This window comes from Epargyreus clarus, unplaced genomic scaffold (genome assembly GCF_041222505.1).
Source record: "Epargyreus clarus isolate Ecla_fem2 unplaced genomic scaffold, WU_Ecla_fem_2.2 ptg000015l, whole genome shotgun sequence".
NCBI lineage: Eukaryota > Metazoa > Arthropoda > Insecta > Lepidoptera > Hesperiidae > Epargyreus > Epargyreus clarus.
Genome location: NW_027332223.1, coordinates 6506423 through 6525723, shown reverse-complemented (window position 1 = coordinate 6525723; position 19301 = coordinate 6506423). Strand labels below are relative to the sequence as shown.

Genomic DNA, 19301 nt, shown 5'->3' with positions numbered 1-19301 from the left:
GGATCCCTAAAATATAATATGTATATGTACAATTTTTTTTTGTTTTATAGCCAACCGAAGTTATATTAAGTTTAGTAAATGTAATGAGGCCTTATATATCGTTGATATTATAATAAAAGGGGCACCAGTTATGCTTTTTGTCACCAAATAACTGCTATCAAAAGAAAAATACATTAATGTTATCAAAATTATTAATAACAATTAATACCCTCAATAATTTGAGAGGAGCTCTCATGGAGGCAATGTAATCATTACCCACCGCACTATAACACAAATGTAACGTGGTTAGCACTTTACTATAAACCCCAATGTAATTTGGAAACCTTTTGCGTTGAATAAAATTATTTCGGAATGTACCTACATACACATACGCTCGTTCCCTCTCCCTTCGAGTTTTATTATATTTTTCATTTATGCTAAGTCATTGAAGCCATGACTGAGGTATATGTCCCAGTGGTATTAATTTTGGCAACCCTAACAGAGATGCATGTTGGAATTCTAGGCACGCGTCACTACTTTTTCGAAGTAGAATTAAAAAAATATTATCAATACAGACTCTATGAAGAAATACACTGTCATTTGTGAAATATCAGAAAAGTTAATTCAACAATCCGAACTTGGCAATGTAAATTATGTTCTACATACCTGAGAAAAACCGTGTCTATTAAAAGGAAAACAGTGCGTTGAAAATGACCTTAATAATAAAAAAATATCACTCCCAACTACTGTCACAAACAAAGAAATTTGTCGAAACTGAACCTGTTACCTCGCGCGAAACGCGTTACACGGTAATACCGATAACAAAATGATTCCCCCAAAGTTTGTACCGGGCCCAATAAATTTCGCCTCAAGATAAGATTCAATAAAGTTGCCGGTGGCTCAGAGCTGTCATAATTTTAAGAGCGTTCATAAATCCATCAATATTTAAGCTCAGCGGCCACAATATTTTTCTTCGAGCCAAACGACCCCTATTCGGGACAACGGTGCGTCACACACGTGCCTCATAAATTCCGATAATCCCTGGACTGTGCAGATCGTGTACGTAGTTTACTATATTCGTGGCTATTATTCATGAGTTTGCTTTGCGGGTGAACGCCGCCAAGACTTAATAATTCGTGGAGTATCGCTGTAAACAACAGTAAGCGTGTACACAAACATCGGTTGCAGCAAACAAGCTGTTTAGTCGATCATTTGTCTACAATACCTCCGTAAATAGCCATGATGATAAATATTTCTCGGTAAATCTTGCGCTCGGAAAAATACAAAGATTACTTATATAATCTTTACAAAATTGAGTTATTGAAACACAGTATCAACAACAAGACTATATAACATGCTATTCGAAAGACGGCTCCATAGTCATCACTACTCACTATCCACCACATATACTCGTATATTTCAAATCACAAAAATCAATGCAAATTACATATTCACGCCACACATCGTTATGTGCACTTTATAATTCTACACTAATAAATATTATTTGAAAACACCATAATACGTATATATTTCTGATACAATCCGCTAGGGGCGCTGATTGGATGAGTATAAATACGTAAACAAATACCAAAACAGTCATTTTTGTAAAAACTTAAAAACTCATACTAAGGGTACAGATTGTTAAATCGTAAATTCAAAATCACACTTTCCTAATAGAATTGTATCGAAAAGTTTTTACAATAACCTCAAAGAAAACTATTGTAGTAATACAACATACTTGTACCTACCCATATTTCGTTAAATATTGTAATTTAGTAAGTAGGTTGAATAATCCATCCATCCATCCATCCATCAGCCTTTTGAGGTCCACTGCTGGACATAGGCCTCCCCTAATTGGCGCCACTCCAACCGGTCCCGTGCCCTTTGAAGCCAGCGGTTTCCCGCCGTCTTCTTCAGGTCGTCGGTCCACCTGGTCGGGGGGCGGCCTGAACTCCTTTTGCCTACGCGTGGTCGCCACTCGAGGACCTTCCTTCGGTGGTGTCGTGTGGTTGTGCCGTGTGGTGTCGGCCTCGAATAGCACCACTCCCTCTCTTCCCGTGGATGTCGTAAGAGCCGACTAAGGGACAAATACCAGGAGATGGGCAGCAGCATTTTCCCGTGTAAGAATAACACCTACTGCGGTCACCAACACGCATGCCAGGCGCGGTGACTATGGCAAAAACCCCCAATGACAGGTGCAGAAAAGCCACGGCCCCCAGTCCCCGGCGGCCCCGCTATTCCGGGCTATGGTTGAATAATATAACAATTAAATACGAACAAAAGCCTAATAGGCTTTTAAGTTATTCGTATATGATTCCAAATATATTCTTAAAGTACTTTGAAGTTTTATATAAACTAGTTGAGTTTATGTAGTCGCTACTTCTACTTACTTGAAGCAACTCTAACTGGCCTACAGAATAAATACCGGGAAAGAAACTTTCAATTCAATTACTTTAGCTCTGTAGCAGGATTTTATGGATTATATAAACATTGAATGAGTAACTTCTGATAAAAGTCAACTCTCAATTGATTCTTTTTATACCTGATAAATCTTTCATCCGTTTAAGATAAATTTCGTCTTGGATAAATTAATTGTTATTCGGGTTTATTAAATCGATCTTTTTGATTTTTTTCAACCGAAATCGAAAAATGATCATTATGTCTAGATTCGATACGCTGTGCCGTAAATACATATGAACATTTTTGTGTGTGTACCTAGACACTACCCCCCGGAAATGAACAAACGAACCCCCAAACCCTAAATATAATGTAGACCCTACATTTCTAGCACCAAGTAACTAGGAATTAAAACTCAAACCAAACCGACACAGTGAGGAATAGCAAACCATTGTAACATGGTCGTGGTCGCAAAAATAACACTCCTCACTGCGACCCGCACAAAATATACTCAAATAATATTATTTAAATTGCCAATAAGCAAATAAGGCACATACATGTTCCGGGAACAAATTGCGAATAATCGTCATATGTTATGAAGTGCTTGTTTGCATTCGGGCGGTGCGTCTCCGAACAAATTGTATTAGAGGGAGCCAATACGTGACCCCGCGAAGAATTCGCTCACGACATGTGTACGACGATATTGGGAACCACGTACGTCATTGTCAACCTAAATGGCACACATTAGATTACAGTAAACGACTTAAAATGAGTACTTAATTTATGGAGGAACTACCACTTGACACTTATACAAAGTAAAAATAGCATGACTAGTAATACGTCTGATTTTAAGTAGTAGACATGCTTTTACTACGAAACTAATCTAAGTAGTTTTAGTATGCTGAAGGACAAACACGATACATATGTAAGGTGTATGTAAGGTTAAATTATTTTTTTTCTTTTGATACTTGTAGTATTACGATATACATTTTGTGCGATAAGATAAAGAAACAACTTTCAATTATTAATGAAGATAATAGAACTTTTTGATATTCTTCTTCGAAGGCACCAGCGCCGCACTGACCGTCTAATAACAGGAGTGTTAGGTGCTGTTGTGTTCAGTTTTAAGAGTGTGGAAAGAGAGACATACCGAGACGTTTCAACTAGTCCTCAGGGATTGTAACGCATCTTTAGTCCATCTCAGGTAGGACTGCTATCTTATTTGAGGTTGATTACAGATGTCCATGAACTGGAGTGACTGCTTACCATCAGTTAGGTAGGTTAGCCCCTTGTATATTATAAAGAACTCGAGGTGCCAACTTAGGATAAACAAGTGACATACGAGTACATAGACGCTAGTGGGGAATATTTATCGCGGGTGCGACATTATTGGTCTTGTCTTTTCGTCGTTTAAGCGGACGCCGACGTGTTTATTCAATTTGTTGCTGCGAAATATTGTTACCTGCCTCCGTGATGCTCGTTTATCGTTGAACGACACTTGTTTTACTAAAACTTACGTGAGACGAGTTTAGTGAGCAAATTGAGGTATTGTTATGTGTGACGATGTTCGCGATGTTCGTAGCTAGAATATTATATCATAAATCAAAAATAGCTATTGAAAAAACAAGAGAGAGATAAATAAGGTCAATCGTGCATATTTAAACTTAATGCAATATAAATCTCAATCTTTGCCACTGCTGTCAACCATTAAAAAGCCTAAAGCGACAGTCTTACTTGACTTTATGGATTGGTTACAATCCACACAAGCCACAATTATGAGCTTTTTATAAGTAATTAATTCGACTGGAAGGCTGGAATTTGGCTTGGGTGCACTTTTTGCGTAAAAATCAAAAAACAAATTTCTGGAAAGAACAAAACTGTAGTAACGGCGTTTTTAAAGTACGTTATTACCGACTATTTTCATACCTACATACTTTGAAAATACGTCAATATAGCATTCAGTACGATTCTATAAAGGTTGCCGTGATGAAATATAAATGAACATCAAACAATACAGCGTATCTGCTCGCTCGTGTCAACAAATATTTTCGTGATGGATGCGGTGCATTTGTAAACAATATTCATCCACTCGCGGCCGAACGACGTTTCAAATATAACATACTATTAAAATACGGTGTATACTTAATATTGAATAGCAATAAAACTATGTATTAATATGTAATGGTGTAGTCTTTACTAATATTTTAAAGAAGAAAACTTTGTTTGTTTGTTTGATTGTAATGAATAGGCTCAAAAACTATTGGACCGATTTTAAAAATTCTTTCACCATTCGAAAGCTACATTATTCACGAGTAACATAGACTATATTTTATATGAAATATGTTTGATAAATAGATTTTGAGGCGGTACAAAGTTTGCCGGGTCAGCTAGTATACTATATAACATACTCAGTTCAGTAAAAATACGATGCATACTTCTATAATTAATTACAAAGTATAAAATAATGTTTCTATTAATTTTGTTTGTCTATCGGGCTTTTCTATAGAGGCAGAAATTTCAGCAGCAACATCAAAATTTATTTTTAAATTGTATTTCTGCGTATATCCTATTTTAAACCGGACGATCAATGGGCAGACAAATCCTTTAAACCACGTAACATCAGACTTTGGTGTTCAATCTACTATAGTTAAATGCCTAGCGATTCTAGAACATTTACCTACACGACCATCATACTAGCCATAGTCAGAATATTGAAATATTCAATCATTAAAAAATGTCATTGTTGAGTAGTTCTCCCATTAATATTTATTACATAAAATGATCATAAAATGAATAATGAAGAACACTGCGTTTGTAAACAATTCATTGGGCACAACGCACGTGGTACGGTCGGCTGCGCATCCGCGCTCTGTATTGCATCGAGATAATATTTATCTGCGAAATATTGTATGTACGATTGATTTAAAATTTACGACGGAAATAGGAGAATATACGTGTTTTTAAACAATGATCAAAATGATTTTATATCACGGCGTGCGTAAATGGACGTTTTACGCACGCTTCGCGTGCGCAAAACCCCCATTTCCGACCCCGTAATATAAAATTTTATACAACACGCGGACGAAAAATGTTTTTCTGACTCGTGTGATTGCAGTCCTCGCCTGCGGCTCGGCCTGCAAACTCACACTTGTCAGAAAAAAATTTTTCGTCCTCGTATTGTAATGTACTATTATAAAACAAAATGGTTGCATCCGAACTGATGATTTTTATTGTTTTATGATTGTGTTTGGTGAAAATTATATTTTAACAAATAGCACCGTTTGCTTGATATTCACTTCGTGTTACATTTTTTTTAAATCTGTTACATAACATCTAAAAAATATATGTTACTTGCTAGAACCTAATATGTAAATCCCATTATCATTTTGTCATTTTACTTCAAACACTTAACGTACAGATAAACTTTCTTTCAGATTTATATCATAGATTTAAGTGCCAAAGAGTCGTATCATACTAACATTAACTTTTTATCACCAGATTGAGATTGCTAAAGTTAGCCTATTAAAAACTTCGCTAAGAACACAAATGTCCTATGTTTCACAGATTTTCGTAAACGACGACATAATGTCGAAACATATTCCGTGCAGTCCAACAACTCTTCACATAAAGGGGCTTTTAACGAGACCTTTTTCGAAGTGACTAAAACAGGGGCCGCGTCCGAATGATCCATTATCTTCTCACGAGGACAAGTTAGCGATCTCCTTCCGTCTATTTTCACAAGTAATAACTAAATTTATCGTCAGACTTTCGGCGAAGGTGGCAGCGTCTTCGAATATGAAGCGCTCGGTGATTCCGGTCACGCGCGAGGGTTGGCGGTGGGCGGGACGCCGGTGACGTTGGTCGACGACGCGTCATTAAAATTAAGCATCATTACTCTTGTAAAGCGAGGCTCTGTGTACCGGAAGGCGGCGGCTTATTGGGAAGTTTGTCGCAAATATTCCGACGGCTGCTAATCTTTCGCCTTATTGCTGTTCTAACAAATGACTCCGCGTCAACGAGGCGACGTGAGTACGCCGAACTCGCCATACCTATTTACTTCGGCTAATGTGTTTATTTTGGGTTGGGCAATGCGTTAGGTGGTACGAGTTATTTTAATGATTTTGTAATTTATTATACTTCATAAATATAATTAATTAGTTATGTTTACTTGTATTTTTCAAGGCAGTTAAAAACATTGTTTTCGTGTGTGTAAGGCATTGAAGACCTTTAAATTTGAATAACAGGCCTAATTTAGGAAAAGTTGGAGGTACTCCATGGCACCTACCGTGGCACTGTCAAAGTAATTTAAATTAGAAAAAAGCGAAGCCTTCAAACTTCAGTCTGCGTAGAATCCGAGGTGAATAACGTAAATGAAAGTATAAATATTCATTCAGGGAAGAGCCCACGCACAGTAAATATAAACTTTTATTTCAGTTCACCATTAGTGAAGCGGGGAGACGCATTGAAAATTCGACTCGCGACTTCTAATTAGAGAAGACACGGTTCTTTCTCCCCGAGTTCCTTTATTAATGGAAAAGTCCGTTCCAATTGATTTCATATTTTACATCCTTTCGACTTTACAAAGGGTCACTGAAAAGTTTCTTTGGATCTTCATTAACTTTTTACATTTATAGATTACCCAACCGCCGACGCCCAACTATGTAGATTGCATTAACAAAAAGCACGGAGTGTGTTCGCCAATTTTGTATCTTTCAGTGCGTTATACCCATAGATCTATTATCCTACTGTTATACCCCTAAATGCAATCTTACATCATACATTATTATTTGACTTATGCATTATCGATGTAGAAATGGCCTTACCTATATAGGTGTAAGATCAGTTTGATTGGTATCGTTAAAACATCTTATCTTTTTGATTGCTTTGAATATATTTATTTCTACCGTCAAACGGCTTTACTAGTTTACAAAAAAAAAGTAAAATAAAAATATAGCAGTAAGTCTTCTTGAGGTCAATCACAAATCAGTTGAGGTCTCGGTCTACTTTAGGAATAGCAATCTGCTCTAAATCAGAAATAGGCTCAAGAGGTTTTAGCCGATTAGTTAATGAACTAAATCAGGCCGCATAAGGTTTCAGTGACATCGACTAGGGAAGTCTATTTTCAAAATTAAATGGTTATACTGACCACTAGAGAGGGATTCCGGATTCGATCCCCGGCAACACAGATGTACCTAAATTTGAGTGCCTATCTGTTGTGGGTGTGGTGTTTGTGTATTCGTCTCTGTATGTGTCTATTGCGTCTATGACATAGGAAATCCTGATATAGCGTGTGTCTATAAACTGATCGGGCTGGAAGTCCCAATGGGTATAGCAGAAGTTGTAAAGGCACTGCAGTCCACAGATTCCATCAAAGGACACTGAAGTACCAGTTCATCATCATCAACCCATTATTGTCCCACTGCTGGGCACGGATCTCTTCTCAGAATGAGAAGGACTAGGCCATAGTCTACCGCGCTGGCCAATTGGTAAACTTCACATACCTTTGAGATTGTTTTTTTCTAAATCTCTAAGGTATGCAGGTTTCGATGTTTTCCTTCACCGCTTTAGCAAGTGATAATTAATTTCTAATACGCACATAATTTTGAAAAATCAGAGGTGCGTGCCTGGGATTTGAACCTCGGACCCCTCGATCGTAAGGCCGAGTTTCTTAACCACTAGGCTATCACTGGCTGAAGTACCAGTTAGGTTAGTTTTATTATAGGAAGCGTTACTTAGCTGGTGTTCACGTGAAATTACATTTGGAATGCGTCGCGTGGTACATGAATTACGCATGAAAACGGACAATGAGCGCGCAATGTACCGTAATGCTAACAAATGTTCTACACCGAATAACTTGAAACATTTATTGCATCCGCAAAGGTAATATTCTCCTAAAAACGCTCGAAACTTCGCATTTTAGAGAATAATGGCCGCGAACGCATTTTGTGCAGTATTGTTTTCGTATTAACATAAAATTACATCTTTTTCTATAAATATGTATACGTATTGTCGCTGTGATTATATTGGTTTGTTATATCTACAGACATTGAGCGCATCAGACACGTGTCGTAGCAGACAAATAACATTTTCATAATATACAAAGTGTCGGTTAACGTCGGTCCGTCCGTGATACGATGTAAATACGTTTATACATATTGTATATGAAAATATTGTGTTGTCTGTGACGGTCCGTGTCTGATACGTTCTTTGTCTGTAGATATAAATAAAATGACATTTGGAATGCGTCGCGTGGTACATGAATTACGCATGAAAACGGACAATGAGCGCGCAATGTACCGTAATGCTAACAAATGTTCTACACCGAATAACTTGAAACATTTATTGCATCCGCAAAGGTATTATTCTCCTAAAAACGCTCGAAACTTCGCATTTTAGAGAATAATGGCCGCGAACGCATTTTGTGCAATATTGTTTTCGTATTAACGTAAAATTATATATTTATGTTTAGGTTTATATTTTGCTGTGATTGTTTTGATTGGTTATATTTACAGACATTGAGCGTATCAGACACGTGTCGTAGCAGACAAATAATATTTTCATAATATACAAAGTGTCGGTTAACGTCGGTCCGTCCGTGATACGATGTAAATACGTTTATACACATTGTATATGAAAATATTGTATTGTCTGTGACGGTCCGTGTATGATACGTTCTTTGTCTGTAGATATAAATGAAATGACATTTGGAATGCGTCGCGTGGTACATGAATTACGCATGAAAACGGACAATGAGCGCGCAATGTACCGTAATGCTAACAAATGTTCTACACCGAATAACTTGAAATATTTATTGCATCCGCAAAGGTATTATTCTCCTAAAAACGCTCGAAACTTCGCATTTTAGAGAATAATGGCCGATAACGCATTTGTGCAATATTGTTTTCGTATTAACGTAAAATTACATATTTATGAATGAGTTTATGTTGTGCTGTGATTGTATTGATTGGTTATATTTACAGACATTGAGCGTGTCAGACACGTGTTGTAGCAGACAAATAATACTTTCATATACCTAGCTACAAAATGTCTGTCGAAGTCGGCCCGGCCGTGTTACGATGGACATAAATGTTTAAACATTGAATAGGAAAATATTGTTCTGTCTGTGACGGTCCGTGTCTGATACGTTCTTTGTCTGTAGATATAAAAAATCACATCTTTAGATTGACATGTCATGAAGTTTAAATGCACTCAATGGATGCATTTTTGTTAATACTGTTTTTAGTTATTCTAGGATCTGATAGGTGGCGGTGTAGTCAAGTTACTAACTGATTCTTTATGTGTATACAATTTTAACAATGATATAATAATTTTGGTTTAGTACCAAAATAATAAATTACACATTTTAAATCTGTGTGGTCGAATAAGTATTAGAATTTCAATTCATATTTTAAAAATCTCTACTTTAATACTAAAATATTATTAAGGAATCAAAACTCAAAACGCTTTGCACTAAAAGGAAATTTCTAGTGAGTTAGGTAGTTTTCTGATATAAAATTATTATCATTAACCCATTACTTTCCCTCTGAGCATTTCTCTCATAATGAGAAGGGTTAAGGACGCTTTCAAGTGCGGTGTTTCACTTTACACTTCATACAGAATTATAAGGCATGTTGGTTTCCTAAAATGTTTTTCACAGCTTAAACATTATTTTCCACCCTATCGTTTACGTAAAATGCATACCTAACTAAAATAAATATAGTTCAAGAAACTAAAACACGCTTTTATGATAAAATCAACTAAAAAGTAGAAAATAATTTTCAATAGGAATCAATTAAGGAACAGTAAATTGTATAATTGTGAAAAAAGCGTGGAGTGCTCCACTTATCAATTTTCGAAAAGCACTACATTCCCAAAAGCAATACTCGAAAAGCGTACATACATACATCCAAACATACAACCCAAGCTAATAAAAGCGTGTTAAAAATTGGTCATTATTATTAAGTATATAGGTATAGATAATTTTCCATTTCCTTTAGTTTGTCGCATAACATTACTTCCTAGAATTTGATCCTCATAAGCGACACTATAAGATAGTAGAATAATTTAGAGGGTGTATTTTTTTTTAAAAATGAACTCGTTTGATTCCCGACTAAGGAAAAAGATATTTTAAAAAACTAATGATGCAGTTTTATTTTTTACCAAAATCGGCCTCGTAACTCCTTTAAGCATTTTTCGCTAATCCTTACAGTTTTGGATTTGGCCCTGAAGGGCCGTTTGAAAAATTCACCCTGTATATGCACTAACATAGTCTTAAGTTTAACTGTAACTAACAAAATGGATCTCTGTTATCTGAAATGAAAAAATATTATATTATGCTATAATTAATACAGAAACACATATGTACCTATCATATTTTACATAATTTGAAATAAAAATAATTATTATATGATGTATCAAACATTTTTTTGACATAGTGTTTTACGACCTTGGCTTTTTACCTTTCAGCCTAACCTTATTGTACTTTCATCATTATAATGTACCATAGATAAATTATTATCTTTTTTATTTGTAAATGAAGGTATGACTTGTAATACATTTTTAAAGTGGGTAGATTTAAATTCTTTCGACAAACGGCCGGGCGGGCGCGCGTTTGTTTTAACGCTTATTGTTGTAATATTTTAAATTTGACTAAGAAATGAAATACATTATTTGTATATAAATATAACCTAAGTGCATGCAATTCAATAAATAGTGATTAATGTGATATGTGGTTAATATGACATGTGTAAAAGGATAGTTCGTGGAATAAGAAACAGTAAGCCGGTGAGTCAATTTTGTTTGCATACTCCGATTAATTAATGTAAATGATGTGATTATACATTTAACATGCTTTTAAATAATACTTTTTTAATAAACAAACTGTATTAATCAAAGGTAAAAATTGTACTAGGTTATACTAATATAATATACGTTTACGAAGTAGTACAGAAAATTATTTATGTCTGGATTATATCGAAATTAGTTAAAATGCCAATATTAAAGGTTATAATATGATGTGCAACATTATTGACAGTAGTAGATAGTAGTAGTACTTAACTTGCGTCCAATAAGCTAAGTAAGCTTTGCTAAGTAAGATTACTTCGTCTAAATAGACACGCGACAGCGTAGCAGCCAAGGTCCCAAAAAAAGAACATTACAATATTCTTCAGAATCTTATTTACATAATAATGCAATATATAGCTTTGTATAATACAAGTATAAGCACAAAGCAAGTACTGTGTAAATAAAAAAGAACAATAAACATAGACCTAAATCGTAAAGCAGAATTTGCAATGTCAAAACGCTCGCGCCGCTACGCAAAACAAAATAGATTATAAGCAGCCGCAGCAACAGGGCACTGGTTAACTAAACGCCAAGAAAAAATATTTCAAATTGCTATTACCCTAAAACGCACATTTTTCCGCAACTTTATGAAAACGTTTCGGTAGATTTATGAATAAAACCTTTCAGGGTTACGAAGCCGCCGCGTAATTTAGAGCGTATAAGGAGAAGCGTCCTACGAAATTAGACCGTTATCATTCCACCGCTGTCGCCGCACAGATCACCAGTTATGTGAGCCAATACACCGAACGAACCGAATAAATTTGCTTTATATCAGCCAGTTGACCTTCATATCCAATATTGTTGCTCTTACACAAGGAAATATTTCGGAAATTCCCAGCGTCCGCCCGCCGCTTCCCCGTATTTGAACCTTTTCCTGCGTACACTTTTTAAGTTATTTATTTGGCTCAGTGAATTGGAGAGGATTATTGGCGGCAGTAGATACTATTTACCGCACAATTACCTAAAAGGAAATAAATTCTTTAGCGTTTTAGGTAAAATCTTTTCGCTTTTTCACCAATGTCTACCTAATCAGTTTCTTATGTTTATTACAAGCTGTGTGTGATTTACAACAGTATTTTTTCTAATGATATTTCTTTGTAATGAAATGAACATTTCTATTCTTTTTTGCTGTTTTCGATTACATAATTTAGAAATATCATTTTAAACGAACCATCATTAATTTATAGATGTTAGGATAGCCAAGACCAGACAGATAGCATTTTTAAAAACAACCATGCATAAAAATGTCTTACGAATACAAATGCAAATGTCTTACAAATATAAATAATGCAAGAAACCTGCATATTCTGTAAAAAAACTTTGAAAAATTTATGTTAAAAAAGCAGCGTTTGACGAGAATTTTATAGTATTATTATTAAATTTTCATTATATTGACGTAATCCCTACCCTATTTTGGAAAAAAAATATATTTCTTACGCCTGATTTTGATAAATAGGAAAAAAGATTTAAGTAGTTCTTTAAACTGCCTTCCAAAACACCCTTTGTCTTTAAACACATTCACAAAAATTACAAAGACTTACATAATATATCCCACCGTCTTCTAATCTGAACCAAAAGATACTAAACACAAAGTAAGTCAACAGCAAAAAAACTAAATTAAAAGCAGCGCCTTAAACTGAGTGACAGATTGATTCATCCTTATTGAATGGCCAAACATTGACTGTACTAATTGAGAATGCTAACGTCGAGATTTGCCTAATGAGGACCGATTCCGCCTAGCACAAGGACATTATGCAAACTCGTGTTTGACTTCTGCATTAACTCCCGGCTTTCTTAATCGCAAATACAACAGAAGATATGATACCCATTACACGGATTGGCTCGCCTGACTAATACCAGACAATTGAATATTTGAGGAGCCACTTTGCGGTAATGTTTTAGTGGGTTGAGAGCTCTCGGTTGTGTACGTTTAGATCTTGCAGGTATTTGATGAGACCTAGACGTTATATTAAATACTTATAATATTGTAACCTAGAAGTATAATTGTCACTTATACTTGTAATATAACTTAAGGAATATATTATACGAGTATATATGCATAAAATTACAAAGGACTTGTTTTTAAAAGCAAATATTACATATTTTAAAAATAAGCTAAAAGTTGCTTAATATCAAACAGATCAAAATAACTAAAGAACAATTAATAATTTGGGTATCATTCATACATTCTAACATTTTCAGTAATGTTAAATTTTACTAATAACTAGCTGACCCGGAAAACGTTGTGTTGCCATCTAAATAAAAAATGTTTAGGGTGAACAACTCTTATCACTTAGGGGTATGAAAAATAGATATTAGCCGATTCTCAGACCTACTGAATATGCATATAAGATTTCGGTAAAGCCGTTTCGGAGGAGTACGGTAACTAACATTGTGACACGAGAATTTTATATATAAGATATACCTTCTTACCTATGTTTCAAATTCGATTTATTAGCAAAAAATTCATAACTTTAATTCTAACGCGCAAACCTTTGACAACAATAAAGTTTTGTAACTCACAACTTTGTAACGATTTAAATTCATTTTTCCACTATCTGCAAACTTTCCTCTCGGAAAATATTTTCTTGTTGTCCTGTAGTTACACGGAAAATATATGTGTTTGACACGGAGCCGTAAAACGTACTGGTTTTACGTCCACCCCAGTAAAACTTGATTGGATTACTATGTTATATTATTACGTGTAATAAGATTTAAGTACATACTTTAAATAGCAAATTGCGAAGCAAATTGATGGGCTCATTTATCCGTTATGCGAGTAAATTGAATAAATAACACGTTCTGCACTAAGCTTGCTAATATTACTAGAATTACCGTTGTAGTGAGTGCAATGTGTACACTACAAGCCATGTGTACTATTAAAGTTGTGGTTCGACTCCGGCGGCACCACCGCCACACCTATTTCTGCCGCAGCAGCCTTAACAGCAGTGTTAAGCGCTGCTGTGTTTTGGTTTGAAGGGTGTGGTAAGGGAGACATACTTTTCCGAGGCGTTCCAGCTTAGTCCTCAGGGGTAGTGGCGCATCTGTGGCCGACCTCAGGTAGGAATATCTAATCCTATCTGGGGTTGATTACAGATGTCCATGGGCGGCAAAAATACACGCAAAGGATTACACATGTACACAACACTCTAAACGCTGTAGCAAAATCTAAATTGTTCATTTATTTTTTTCGTGACTAGGAATCGAACCTGTAGTTAGTACGAGTATTGTCTTGTTTTTGCCATGTAATACTTAAATTAAATACCATTTAAGCATACTGTATTAAGTACATTATTTTTGACACATCATAATGAAGCACTTTTTCTATGTCTTTATAAATTTTACTTTGCCTTTATATAATAAAGAATTGCTCTGATTGGTACCTAAGGTATAGGATTTGTAAAGTAATATAACACTTCTAAATCTTCTTTATTTTTCAAGGAATACTTATTAATTGTATTTAGACACATAAAACATTAACTTACATTTTATTACGCATATTTCGCTATAAATTATTCTCAGCTACTCTTACAAAGTAGACGGTACTTTTTGACTTTCATTATAATACGTTTGTTCTTTTGGCGCTTGTACCTGCAACGTGCTCAAGAAGGCATGTCGCTGAATCCAGTTGGACAATTAAACGCTTTTCCTAGTTCATTTCAACGTTTACATAGTAAATGCAATTACTTGAGCTCTCAAAAATTCCTCTCAAAAGGTCAAGACCTTTATGAAGTTTTTAACGATTTTAGATACTCCCTGACCTGCTTCATCTTTTGGCAACGCTTGCATCGTGTTCAAGGAGTCAATTGGACAATTAAACTTGCTTGTTAGTTCGTTAAAACTTATTAATGAATGCTAGAGTTTAAGTTTGAGTGCCATTCAGACCAAATGCCAAGATTAAAGCTATTTTTAATATTCAAATAGCATAATTGAAATAACAGTATACGCATTCGTTTTGTAAAGGTCTTATAGTATAAATTTTGAGTCAGTCTAATTAAACGTCATGTAATTTAATTGAAAATACAATTTACAATTCATGTGAATATTATATTAATACAATTAGGTAAGTTTCGTAACTATAATGGTATAGTCCGCGCCAAACTGCTAGCCCGCTCTGAAGTTGTTACAATTTGCTATGGCCTCGCGATTCATTTGTATATTAAACTAAACTAAACTGAACTAAAACGCTTTCTACTCTCACAGCCCCACACTAGGATTCCCTGTATCGTGGGTGCTATGGACACACATAGAGACAAATACACAAACACCCAGACCCAGAAACATAAATCTAAATTCATCATTTAGAAATCTGTCTGGCCGGGGATCGAACCCGGGACCCTCTGCGCGCCAGACCGGTATGGTGAGCGCTCCGCCACGCGGGTCGTCATATTCAGAGCGGACTAACAGTTTTACGCGGACTATATCATATTAACATTAGGTAAATGTTTCATTAAAATAACATTGATGTCAAGTAGTTAAATAGTCTACATTAAAGTATTAAAATAGGTACAATGGTTTAGGCAAATTTGTACTTATTTCTACTTATTCTATTCCTTCCTAATTATTTAACAACTTTTATTTTTATTCATTACTTTATTACTCTCGTCTAAAATAACAACGCAAATCAGTTTCCAGTAGTATCGGTATTTCGCTAAATTTCGGTATATTTTTAAAAGTTGGGCAAAAGCTCAGAAAGCTTACGCCAGCAAGTCACATATTGGAGCCAGACCGTTACTCACTACTTTGAAAGCTAATGAATTCCCAAGGCGGCCAGCTCCGTTAAAAATAATACAAAACTGGATTTCGACTAAGTTTTCTGAGTTTAAGCGAAGTAGTTTCCGTTACCGAGCATTAATCTAGTTATTGGTAGGTACGTTAACTTTAAAACTTGTAATAACTTCGAAAGTGTCAACATTTTGCGTACATACTGTTTTATTTTTCTAGGTTTTTTTAAGCAATGAGTTTGGGACTCAAACAAAGGTACTGCCACATACCAATGAGAAACATTGATGTAGGTACTATTTGATGCAGTAGTCACCATGTGGGTCTGTCAGGCAGTAGTCTTCTTTTGATCCTCGCCTGATCTGATCAGTCTTTGTACACTTCACAGTTCACAGGGTACATATTTCTTGGAAGTATTTATTAGCGGAGCACGTTTGTTTTTTTTTTATATATATACGAAAACCAGACATTTTTAATTAAAAGTCATTTTTAATATCTACACCAAAATTATGTTTAATCGATTTAGTTGTTTCCTAAATACATATTTACATAGATAAGTTGGAAAAAAAAATCTGAAATCTATGTTTAGATTTCAGATTTTTTTTTACAGAAGCTTTTTAACCGAATTCAAAAAAGGAGGAGGTTAATCAATTCGTCCGTATATATGTTTCTTTAACCATAGTTCTCTGGTTCAATCTAATGTACCAAAATATAAATAAGATCAAAGATGTCGCCCAATACAATGTCTTCGAATAATCTTGATCCGACAGCATTCTCTATCACTTGCGGAAAAATAGTTCCACGCGTAAATCGCCTCCCGTTTTTCACGAACAGTCTCGCAATATCCTAAATGGGACCTGAATTAAGTTGATAGGGCCGGCGGTACAATGCTTACATGGTTTCTGTAAAGTATGAAGGTCCTTACGAATGGTCCGTCGCCGGGACCAGCAGTCACGTTTCGCCTTATCTTAGCTTTCGAAAACACACACACTACGCTGAATCAATATGACAAGCGCTCACTTGGATAGGATTGCTTAAAGGACTTGTTGTATAATAGGAGAGTTACAAAAGAGATTAGCTAAATTGGTGCTCGATGCACGGTGAACTATACTAAGTTTACATCGAGAACGATTAACCTGCATCCAGGAAGATAGTTTATCATGTAAACGGCTATAAAAAGTTATAGGGTTCCTGTCATCTAAAATATAACCATACATACAACCAGCTCATGGTATTTCTAGTTTGAAGGCGACCTAACGCATTTTTATGAAGAAGAAGCAAACGTGTATATAATCAGCTTGCTAATTAATAATCATTAATAATTCCTTTCCAATCATGAACAAACCAAGTTAATAAAACAGGTATTCAATCTGACGTCTATGGTATCTTCGTATCACGTATCTTTGATATGATGATCGAACGCAAATAAGCAACTCTTTATTACATCTTTTAAACCAAATCGGAATAACATAATGTACCGTACTACAAGGCAGAAATACATAGGTGTAGCGGTGACGCCGCTGCAATTGAACCTCGAATAGTTGCACTAAAACGGTTATTCAAATAGGTCGTTGGTGACAAATGTTCGTGAAGTTTCCGTTTTTTTGAGGGATAAACCCGTGGCCAACACGGTATGAAACCTATAGCTTGATTTATAACTTTACGGCGTCCGCTAAAATTGACGCGACTGCACGCTCACATCAGCTTCAAAATAGCAAAGGGCGCGCGCGCATGCTGCGAGTTTTATCGCGCGCGTTAGGCGGCGGGCACACGTCGCATTCGCAAGTGACGGGCAACCATGTTTATTTTTAATATAGTTACCTATAGGTGTAGCAGACGTGCATGCAGTCCTGGTGGTCAGTGGCTACTGCCGCCTATGGATATGTAATCAACTTCAAATAAGATTCTACCTGAGTTCGGCCACAGTTGCGCTGCTGACCCTGATAAGCTGGAATACCTCGGAATAGTATGTCTTACCACACTCTCCAAACTAAAACACATCAGCATTTAACATTGCTGTTATAAGGCAGAAATAGGTGTGGGGTTGTGCTACCGGAGTCGAACCACCACCTCCACTTAAATACTTACAATACTTAGTTTTCAAAATTACTTGAACGCCACTTCATACCGCGTTTACACGCGACGGATACGTGCGGCAGGTTCCAAACCGTCCGGCGGATGCCCGCTCCGTGCACGCTCCGTTTTACCGCTCTTAGCTAGAAAATCGTTCGTCGTTTTGACTTATATCGTCGAACAAGTCTGTAAGCCAAGAATCGAAGCCAAAGAACACCGATAAAGGTGGCCGCGCCGCTTATTTATTTTTATGATGCAGTAAACAACGATTAAGCCGCTATGTACCGCCATCGGGGGCTAACTAGTTGAAAACTTTTGTTGTTTCAGTTACCCTCTCTCTTTATTTTTTACTTACAACCTATTCTATTCTGTAGTTTATTAACTAAAAGCATTGATAGGTATAGATTTTCGCTTGGAGATCGATATTCGTGTGAATACAAAAATATTATCTATTGTTTTAACGACGAAAGGAAACGTCGTAAACTTGGATTAAAACATGATATAAAACGCGTTTAATTTCTAGAAAACCAAGTGTTAAAACAAATGTTTATTTAAGTTAAACGTATTCAAATTAATTAAGTTAACAGTCTTATTTGACTAAAACTAACAAACAGAACTAATAAGTATAAATAACTAATATTTTTTCGTAAGCATTTTGAAATTGACTTATGATTGAAAGATGAAACATTATAACATTTGTTATCAAAAACCAAGCTGTCCAACTTAGTTACGCGTACTTAAACAATATAAATTGGCTCATGACGGTACCTACTGGTGTTAGGAGTTTCGCGTATCTTCTTCTCTTAAATCGAATGAACACAAAATTAGCATTTTATCTGAAGTTATTAGTAGCCCCGTGAATCTCCCTCCTCCCACCTCCCTGTCCAGAGTGAGTTCCCGGGATCGCTGATTGAATCGCTCCGATTATGACGTTAATCTGTTCCATGCAAATTGGACGAATAGTCATTTACATCCCTTTATCGGAATTCGGGGACAAAATATTCAAATACTTATCGCTTACTAGCTGAATAGACATTCTAAATGACTTCCAACTCTTTAAGATGATAAGTTAAACAAAGCCAAAGGCTTGTATTTTGTCTAAACTTTGTTGACGGCTTTGTTAGGTGATGTTGAACGAATTTATAAGCTAACGTTAAGATTGTGCCCACTAGACAGAATTTACCTGTATTTTTGCGAACATTTATTAAAGAAATAAATGAATTTGTACAAGACAATGTAATCATAATTAATTGATAAATATGTTTAAAACTCCACGTTTTTTTAAC

General features: G+C 35.6%; 1 protein-coding gene across 2 annotated transcripts in view; it reads left to right on the top strand.

Moving 5' to 3' along the window:
* mbl (splicing regulator muscleblind) overlaps positions 1-19301 on the top strand; it is a 354372-nt gene that overhangs the window by 56033 nt on the left and 279038 nt on the right. The window contains exon 1 of one of the 2 annotated variants that reach the window (XM_073080272.1): positions 10992-11160. The exons of the other annotated variant lie outside the window; for it this stretch is intronic. The gene's annotated coding sequence lies outside the window, so the exon portion shown is untranslated. Of the gene's footprint in view, positions 1-10991; positions 11161-19301 lie in introns of those variants that run through there. 2 annotated transcript variants of the gene reach the window in all.